The sequence below is a fragment of the Brienomyrus brachyistius genome, chromosome 7 (assembly GCF_023856365.1).
Source record: "Brienomyrus brachyistius isolate T26 chromosome 7, BBRACH_0.4, whole genome shotgun sequence".
Classification (NCBI taxonomy): Eukaryota; Metazoa; Chordata; class Actinopteri; order Osteoglossiformes; family Mormyridae; genus Brienomyrus; species Brienomyrus brachyistius.
In genome coordinates this window covers 14,821,010-14,830,931 of record NC_064539.1, presented here as the reverse complement: position 1 = coordinate 14,830,931, position 9,922 = coordinate 14,821,010, and positions in this window count along the sequence as shown.

Below are 9,922 nucleotides of genomic sequence, written 5' to 3'. Positions count from 1 at the left end.
CCTGCTGGGTTCTGGGTGGGACCTTGACTGTAATGAGATCCCCCACGATGATGTAATGGACAATGGGGCCGGCATGATCCGCCCCTTGACTCTCTGTTTGTAAAGTACTCGCAATGATTTATCCATCCACCAGGGAGAGCAGTGATTATGAAAGCTGAAGTGACTTACCTGAAATCAGGTACAATACCTGATTTCAGGTATCTTAATTTCACAAGAAATGAAAATCTAAGCAAGTATAATTTTCTTATATTTAGACAAAATTCCAATTTCATTAATAAACTGACTACACTGCAATAAATGGCCTGTGAAATTTAAGAAATTGTTTCTGTTGTGAGGCAAAGATGGCCTCAAACTAGCAAAATGTGTTTTCAGTCAGTTTATTGATGAAATTAGAATTTTGTATTTTATTTCATCTTTTGGAGATGAGGCGGACCTATGATGTGTGTAGTATTATAATTACAGACCTAAACAAAGTAATAAGATTGATATTGTCAAGCAATGAGGGACAGTGAGCTTGTTTGGCACATGATGAAATACTTCATCTGCAAGGAGGCCAAGCCAGGTACAAAGTAGCAGCGTGTCCAAGCAATAGAATTATTTTGGGAGAGGAGAGTGACCCAAGATTTGTGTAACAGACTAATTACAGGCCTAAACAAAGTAATAAGGTTGATTGTGGAGAATAAAGGTGGACAGAGTGGAAAATGAAAAATAGACAAACGTATGGTTCTGTACTGTGCTTGAATAAAACAGACACATTCCTTAGTGTGTTCTGTCTGGCTTAACAGTCTGGAAGGCTGCTGATGGCTGCATATTCACAGAGTGGGGGTGGAGGGCAGTCACAATGACGTGTGAATGTGTCATTAACTTCTCGGCTTGGCCACAATGGAAAGAGATATGTTTGCAGGGGATCAAGGTGAGGTTGCTTTCTTAACCTAAGAACACTGAACCAATGGTCAAGCAGGGTGGTGGTAGTATCATGCTGTTTTGCTGACAGCACTTTACATCACTACATTGCACAAAGAGGATGGAATGATAAAGTAGCACTGGATAGATAGATTGAGAATTTGTTGTCATAGTACCAGACTCAAAAAGAGGAACATAAAAGAAACATAGCATAATAAGTATTTACTGTAACCCTTTGGAGTCTGAGGCCTCTAACCCACTTTCAAAGTAGTCTGACATGCCTTGACATTTTACAGTTTTTCTGAATTGCTAAAACACATATCCTAAAATCTCCTCACCTTTAATCAATCCACTAAGCACAAACCCTAAAATTCAAGCTAAACTCACAAAAAAATGAAAACACTACCAGTCAAAATAGTTGTTGGCATGTAAATTAGAAACCGTAAGACTATAGTAAAAAAAACAAAGTATGATTGTCTACCAAAAATATCTGTATACTGTACAGTTATGACTGATAACTAATATGTAACGTTTCCCGTATTCAGTACTCCAGAAGAGTTACTGTAAAGAAATAAAGCCAAGAAATAAACAAATGAGGGGCATATTACAGTAAAACGTTGTGCAACTGCCAAGCCAGATTCACGGAAAGACCCATTTGTACCTTGATGTCGAAATTCAGCTCCTATTCACCTATGGCACATGTTCTATGTTCTAGTCACTCCTTGGCTTCTTAAAATGTTTTGAAATGTGTATGAACAGTTTTGAGTCATTGTGTTTAAATGACTACTGTGTGCTGGCTGCACTTAAGATAAGATAAGATAAGATAAGATAAGAAAAACTTTATTTATCCCGAGGGAAATTCTTTTGTCCTTTACATGCTCAGTGCAACAATAGGAGTAAAGGTAAGGTGAAGAAAATAATAGTGCAAAATAGCTATGAGTGATACTGTATTGTAACTATATAAATACACATAAATACTCATACTCTGTAGAAAGTTAAAAAAGAAAAAAAAAACTATAACTAAGCTATAACAAACATAATAAAATAACAGATTATTAGTGCATGTGTAATGAAAAGTGACTAAGTGTTTGTGCCTTGAATAATTGCAATAGCAGCATGTGATGATGGATAAAACACACATTCGATAACGAACAGAGGAGTAATATTGCCCGATCCAAATGAGTCTTGATGACAGATTCTGAAAAAGTCATCTACAGAATGAGGAAGAGTTATACAGTCTTATTGCCACCGGTAGAAAGGATTTCCTGTGGCGTTCGGTTCTGCATTTGGAGGCAAATAGTCTTTTAACCTGTGTGGCCTGTGTTTTCTATTTTACATCAAAGTTCACCATAACTCAAAATGTGTTTTGATAAATGAGAATGAGTTTCGAGTTTTGCAAAAAGGGTGACTGAGATCTGCAAATTGTGTCTAACTAGGTGAGCATGGTTTAAAGTTTTGCCAAGTGACTGATTCAATAAATGAATTTTGGCAACTGGCATTCAGTTTTATTCCCAAAATGATTTTTAATATTTCGGCAATTCAGAAAAAACTTTAAATATTTCACTTTGTCATGCCCGGCTCGTCCGCTCCTCGTGTGTGCCACACCCCCTGATTATCCACGTGTGCTTCCCTGATCGTACCCAGCTGTGTCCGATTACTTTGATTAGTCCTGTCCTATTTTACATCCTTTACGTCCTATTTTACGTCTTACCTGTTTCCCTTGTCTGTCATTGATGTTACTCAGTGTCTGTTTCCTGCACTGAGTTCTGCAATTAAACCCCGTTTTCCCGTACTTTGCCTGCTTGCCTGTTCCTGCTCGCTCGCCTACCTGCACGCTCACCCAGCAATCGCGAGCGTTTCGTGACGCACTTATCTAAACAATATTTATCCCAAAGTGCTACAAATGATTTTATTCAGCACAAACTCAGCACCAATAATCTGAGAATTTTGAATGTGATTATTCTATTTTGTTTATCTACTTTAAACATACACATTTCAAAAACCTTTTCAGTGGTGCTGACAAATTGTAAAAAAATCACATTATAAACATTTCTAACCAAGACTTTTGAGCTCTGAAGCTTATAGACATAGGGGGGCTGGCTACACAAAGGTGAATGAGACATTCAAAGAATTGTATGAAGTTTTATTACTAAAATGTTACAACTTTGAAGTGACTTTGGAATCACCGCACCTTTGCATACTGTCAATGGCCCATCAGTCTGGAAAGTCTGTCACAGCTCCTCACACTAATCAGTTTAGAAAGGCATTAGCTTATGTGGGCTAAACTGTTAAGCATTTTGCTTTGCTTTCATACAAAATGCAATCAATAACTAAATGCTTCAAAAATCATGGATTCCTGTCTCACAACATTAAATTTTCAGAGGCCATTTTGCACATGAGTACATACTGACCCTAAAACTGCTAGTAAAACAGTCAAAACTGAAATATGTCATTTTGCTAAGTTACTATCAAGATCCTTTCTAAAATAGATTGTAAAAAACACATAAAATAAAGAAATTGTTAATTGACACAAGATCAAACAAGGAATGCTGTATGCCAAGATATTTCTCCAGAGCAATGCCAAGGATGGATCATGTGTGTGAAGAGACAGAGTAGAATCTATGGTACTGTCTTAGCAATTGAAAAAAAACTGTAAGAAAACACACAATACTAGCCTTTTTACAGTTTATAACATGCAACAGATTAAACGTTGATGTATAAAATGTGCAATCACATTATATTACAGGAATAATACAAAACAATAAATGAATATTAGAACAACAAATTAGTTAGCTATTAGTCGCTGAGCTATTAAATGACCACAACTAAAATGTGTTTTTGTAAAGAAAGCCCCATCTCATAGTAACACCCTGCAAGTGAATAAATGGGCGGGTTTAGACGATAATTTAGGCACACCCCCAGAAGGAGGGGGGTCAGTCCCTTTGGCTGGCTTTTGGCAGGCAACCGGCAGGCAGCCGGCTGCCAGTTGGCTGGCAACCGGCAGGCAGCCGGCTGGGAGGGGAAAATTGAGGTGGCTGCATCTGTACGTGCAGCTAGGCTGAGCTGTCAATGAATGTCCAAGTAAAAATATATGCATTATTGGAGCAAGAGCTATATAACAACTTTTAACAAAGCAATAACCTAATGTGACTATTCAAGACCAGAAGCGCAACATTCAGGGAATGTAAAGAGGTATCAGGCTAGTAGAGGAATTCATGGAACAGATGGGTCTTGAGACATTTCTTGAAGGTGGAGAGGGAAGTCTGACTGGACATGGTTCATCAACTCATTCCACCATCGGGGAGCCATACCAGAGAACCGCCTGGAGTGACACTTCTTGCATGGTGGAGGAAGCTCTAAGAGGTGCTGGTTTGCTGAATGGGATGGGTGAAAAACCTTTTCATGGACGTGGGTACCTGCCTATTGATGGATCTGTAAACCAGCACCAGGGACTTGAACTTGAAGCGAGTGTCAGTAGGGAGCCAGTGAAGAGAGACAAGGATGGGTGTGACATTAGCATGTTTAGACTGAATGGATAATAGACATGCTGCCACGTTTGGAGCCATCTGCAGTGGTCTGATAGCACAAGCTGGTAGACCTGCTAATAGAGTGTTGTAATAGTCCAGTCATGAGTTAACAAGTAGGATGTAAGGATGTCATTGCCATCATCTCTCTCTGACTGACTGACCTGAGAGCGATCCAAAACTTTCCTGCATTTTCTGTAGCAGGGGCGAAATTTCCAGCACCCCAAGACCATTTAAATCGGCGATGCTGATAGACGAAATCTTCATTATATTTGCCTAGCAACCATACACGATTAGCTATTTCGCTGCACTTCTGGGGTGCTCTAATGAGCGCCCAAGAAGAGAACTGATGGAAATCTGTCGGTGGAAATTCATTGTTGAATGAGAGTCAGTTGATGGAAATGTTGTTCAAATAATTCAGATTGCATGTAGGCACACACTATTAAGTAAAACTGACATTGATAAATATAAATATATATATATATATTTTTTTAAATATTTTATATTCCCCCCGCCCCCCTACATCTGGGAGGGTGGCGCCCAAGCGCCCCTATGGGCCATGAGACATGGCCTGATGTGAGGGGATAGGGTCCAGGGCACAGGTGGAGGCTGGTGGGTGAGTAGGTTAGAAATATCCTGGCAGGTAAAGGGCAGGGGGAATGAGGGAAAAGTGGGTAGTGGGTGTGGAGATATGCCTGCCGATGGTTACCAACTTGAAAGTAGCAAAATCATCAGCAGCCAGGGTGGTGGGTGGAAGGGTAGGAAGGGGGTTAAGGAGGGCATTGAAAGTCGAAAATAACAGGTGTGTGTCTGTAATGTTGGCGATTCTCTTATGGTATTAGGCGATCTTGGTGTCGGAGATGGTAGCAGAGAATGGCGATAGAAGTCATTGGAACTTTATCAGGTCCATAGTATTCAGCACTATTTCCTCTCCACTGTCCTGAGCTTTGTCTGTTGGGCATGGATCATGCTGGAGGGCCACTAATGTAAGGGTTTCGAATATGCTGGTCCGGAGGCGTTGGAACGAAATTTAGCAGGACATGGGGTATCAGTTCAAAATGCTAAACCAATATCTTGTTACAGCAGAGATAACCTTTTCTTGTAGATATTGTGGCACTGGTCAGAGCGAAACCTCATGATGGAGGTGAACAAACACAAAACACAGACTGACATAAAGTTGTTCTTTGAATGAAGTTCTTAAAAAGAGTGCACTCAAGCAGCAATACAACTACAATGAATGGCAGGGAAACACAGGGAAATTCCACTAAGGACAGTAAGGTGCACACACAGCAGATTATTACACAATGGTGAAGACATGTCTTCATGCTATCCTTCTGGGTTGCAAGGGGTCCGGAGACTGTCCTGGAAACTACATGCATGAGGAGGGGAACAACCCAGGACAGGGGACCAGCACATCACAGAGCACACTCATACTCAGGATCAGGCAAAGACCAAGAACAAACACACATACGAGTACAGGTGACAGTCGGGTATACAGCACAACAAGAATCAATACTAACAAATACAAATAGGGGCTTTATACAAGACATACAGAAGGCTATATACACACGCTTGCAAAGCATGCCAGGATACTCTAATCCCACTGGTGCTACAATACTAACAAAAATCAGTGCACGTAGAGAAAGAGTTCCACCTGTTTTCCAAACCGGTTATCCTTCTGGGTCATGGCGGGGTCCAGAGTCTATCCTGGAGGCTACAGGCATGTTAGGTGGGGAACAACCCAGGATGGGGGGCCACCCAATCACAGGACACACTCACACACCATTCACTCACACATGCATACCTATGGCCAATTTAGTAACTCCAATTAGCCTCAGCATGTCTTTGAACTGTGGGGGGAAACTGCAGTACCCCGAAGAAACCCCATAACAACATGGGGAGAACATTCAAACTCCACATACATGTAACCCCGGTGGAGAATCGAACACTAGTCCCAGAGGTATGAGGCAACAGTGCTAACCACTGCCACCACCATGCCGCCCCATAGAGAAAGAGTTCAAAATGCAAAAATGATTGGTGTGCATCTTTGTCTGTGAACATCAAAGGTCTGTGATTAAAAACTGCCTGGCTTGCTTGTTTAAAGAACCAGAAGGCTGAATGGCAAATATACAGCTAACTTTACCACAGTCACAGTATTCTCATGGACAAATCATTTCAATAGTTTGGGACAGCACATTTGTTATGTCAGGTAACGTACCAAATTCTTCTCTTTGATTAGTCCAAGCACTGTTTCAGATCCATGAGCCTGAACATAGAGGTAACTAAGTAGCGTTACTTCTGTTTAGCCTCAAAGTTATCCGGCTAAGCAAGAAATCTGGCTTCATGATATAGGCCCCTGGTGGGTGATAAATAACAATATGCAGTTTGGCAGGGTTGATGATGGTATGAATGTTGTACTCAAATGTGGAGTAGCTATAAGGAGGGGAGAGGGGGTCAATTTCCAGACATCAGAAGCTAGCAAACCTCTTCCCCACTCCCCACCCAATGTGACAAATTCATTTGAGTAGAGGTGCTAACTACTCTTCCTAGAACTAAAACCCCTGAATTCTTCCACTATCTTACTCAGATCCCCAGACATAATGCAGAAACAGCTACTAACAGACACTTATAAACCAGACGAAGACTCCCAACAGTACAGATGCTTGCCTTTGTACTTTAATACAGTAAGTAATGCAAGAAAGATCTTGTTCCAGTGCTCTACATGCCAACTGGCATATTTTTGGCAGGAATGCATCCTAGGGAAAAGAAAGATCTTGTGTTTCAACATGCAGCCTCAGGCTGGCACCTGTGATGAGTTTCTTCTGTGCTCAGCCTACTGTTTACTCTGTTGGGCTATAGGTCACCTTACATCACCTTGTCAGACCTTCTAGGGGCCTGTAATGGGTGTCTGAGTTACTAAAACAGATCTTTCAACACATTTTAGATTCTCTGGTTGTCTCTGGGTTCCTGACACTCACATATATGCCAAGGTCAATTTAGACTCTTGCAGGGACTGGAATTGTTAAATTGATTGACTCTGCAGGGCTAACTAGCTTGTTGAATTTGTTGGAAATAAATATTTCAAATATACTGTATATGTCTTTCAGATATCTTTAAATACCTAAATAAACCTAGATAAACACAGAGATAACTTTTTTAGTTATAGATAATTAAGGGTGAATATTCAAGTGTCATAGAGTCCATATTTGAAACCACAGCCATATAGTTATGAGGAAACTATGCTAGTGCTAAACCACTGCTTCATCTGTGTTGTTTTGGAAACAATTTATATAAGAAGGATCTGATAGGCATTTTTCATTTTAACTACCTTTCCTGACCCACAACTATATGCTCTCATAAAAAAACCACATTTTAAACTATAACAATGCTGTACATGTGTTGCCCAAAGCCTAAGTATTTTTAAACTAGGAGAAATAGCCCATGGGTAGATGGCTCCATGCAGAACAACAGAAGGAAATTAAGAGATTCAAGTACATTATTGCTTACTGAAAGAATTTTTGGCTTAAAATCTGAGTCAGAACTTGTAATAACTTTCTAAGTCCTTGCACAACATCATTTGTTCAACTGTCTGTTCCTCGTCAGCTGCAGATGCTGCATTTTCAGAAATTAAAACTTAACTTATGGCTTAATTCATGCACATTAACCAGATCCCATACCTTTATTTGGTAATCTCTTAAAATAATAAACCCTGCAGCAAATCAGAGCAAATGAAAAAAAGAGTCAGACCTGTATTTGGTGACCACTAGCATGACTCTAAAAAGAAGGTCACCTACGTCCAAAAAGGAGGACTAAGTTGTTGAGTGGGGAGAGAAAACAACAGTGTATCTATCGGGATGATTATCTTGAGATAATAACATAGAGCAGCCGTTTTTGGCTTCTGTAGTATGTGTGTGTGTGGGTGCAAGGGTAGGGAAGAGTGGTGCCAGTTGCTGCGGGGGTGGCAGGTAGTTGGGAGGGAAACAGGAGGACAAGGGGGCTAAAAGGAGAACAGCTAAGAGCAGTGTAGAGAGGGCTGGAGTGGTCACCCTAGACTTTTATCTCATTTTTGTTAGTATATCCACAAGGATGCCATTGGTAAAGATCACAGTTCAGTTAGAGTCAGTGCTTAATTTGTAAACTATTAATTACCTTAACATGTAACAATGCAAAAATTTCTATTGACACCTATTAGTTACATCAAACTTTTCATCCGCACTGCATTTTCCTTGCTCCTCTTTGTCTTCCACGCATCCACAAACACTGCTCCTCTTTAGTTTCTGCTTTTTTTCCATCAGGTTTTTTGCTTAATTTTCGCTCTGCTTGGATGACTTTGTTGCTTGGCAAAAGAAAGTGAATTATTACTCTGACTTTTAGACATTTTCTTTTAAATATTTTGCAGCAACAACTTGTCATGCAACCTCATCTATTTTAGTGGCCAAAAAGGGGATTTTTCTGTGCGAGTGGTGTGGTTATTTCCCTTTCAAATAAAAAAATCTGACAAATTTAGGTGACCGTATATATATAAAAAAAACAAAACATACAACACAAATAATTTGATACTTAAACATTTCTTTAGTTTAATTTGTACTTGTTACTGTCATGCCCGGCTCGTCCGCTCCTCGTGTGTGCCACGCCCCCTGATTACCCACGTGTGCTTCCCTGATCGTCTCCATCTGTGTCTGCTTATTTTGATTAGTCACGTCCTATTTAAGTCCTGGTCTTACCTGTTTCTGTCCTCCGTCATTGTGGATCTGTTGTGGTTAGGTGTGATTTCTATGTTTCCTTTGCCTAGTTCCCTGATTAAAACCCCAGATATCCCGATTTCGCCTTGTCTGCCCGGTCTGTGACCACCTGCCCGCACGATCGCCTGTCCGCTCTTCCTCGATCGTGACAGTTACAAAGTTTAACTCAAATTCATTTTACATTTATTTATATTGGGTTTAGTGGTGGGGAGCAGACTGCTCCAAACCAGAGGTCCTCGAGCTGAGTTCCGGCAATCTCCCAAACTATGTACTGGGCAGAGCAGTTTGTTCTATGTATTGTATGTATTGGATGCTATCCATTGTCGCACAAGCCAAGTCAAGTATATAAGGATCAACTATGTCAATTTTTATGCAGTGTCATACTTACATTGCATGAAATTATACTATAATGTCGACAGAAGCATATGGTTATTAGTAATTTTATTAGTAGTAGTAATTTGTTGGGCCTATATTTATAGTACAGAGCCAAGAACTCCTGGGGAACCAGTCCAGCATTGAGATTGGGGAAAACATTCCTTTGTCAGGACAAAAATGTTCTAGTTTTGAATTAATAGTTTTATCATAAGTTAATTTAAGTTCAAGTTCAGCTCCACATGTATGCAGTTATGAATACCTGCCTGGACAAGTGCAGGATCACAAGTTTAAAAATTTTTAAATAGTTTGGCCAGATTCTCTCCTATTCGGATGTATATTCAACATATGGTTACTCCTAAAGGTGAGATGGTTGATCCA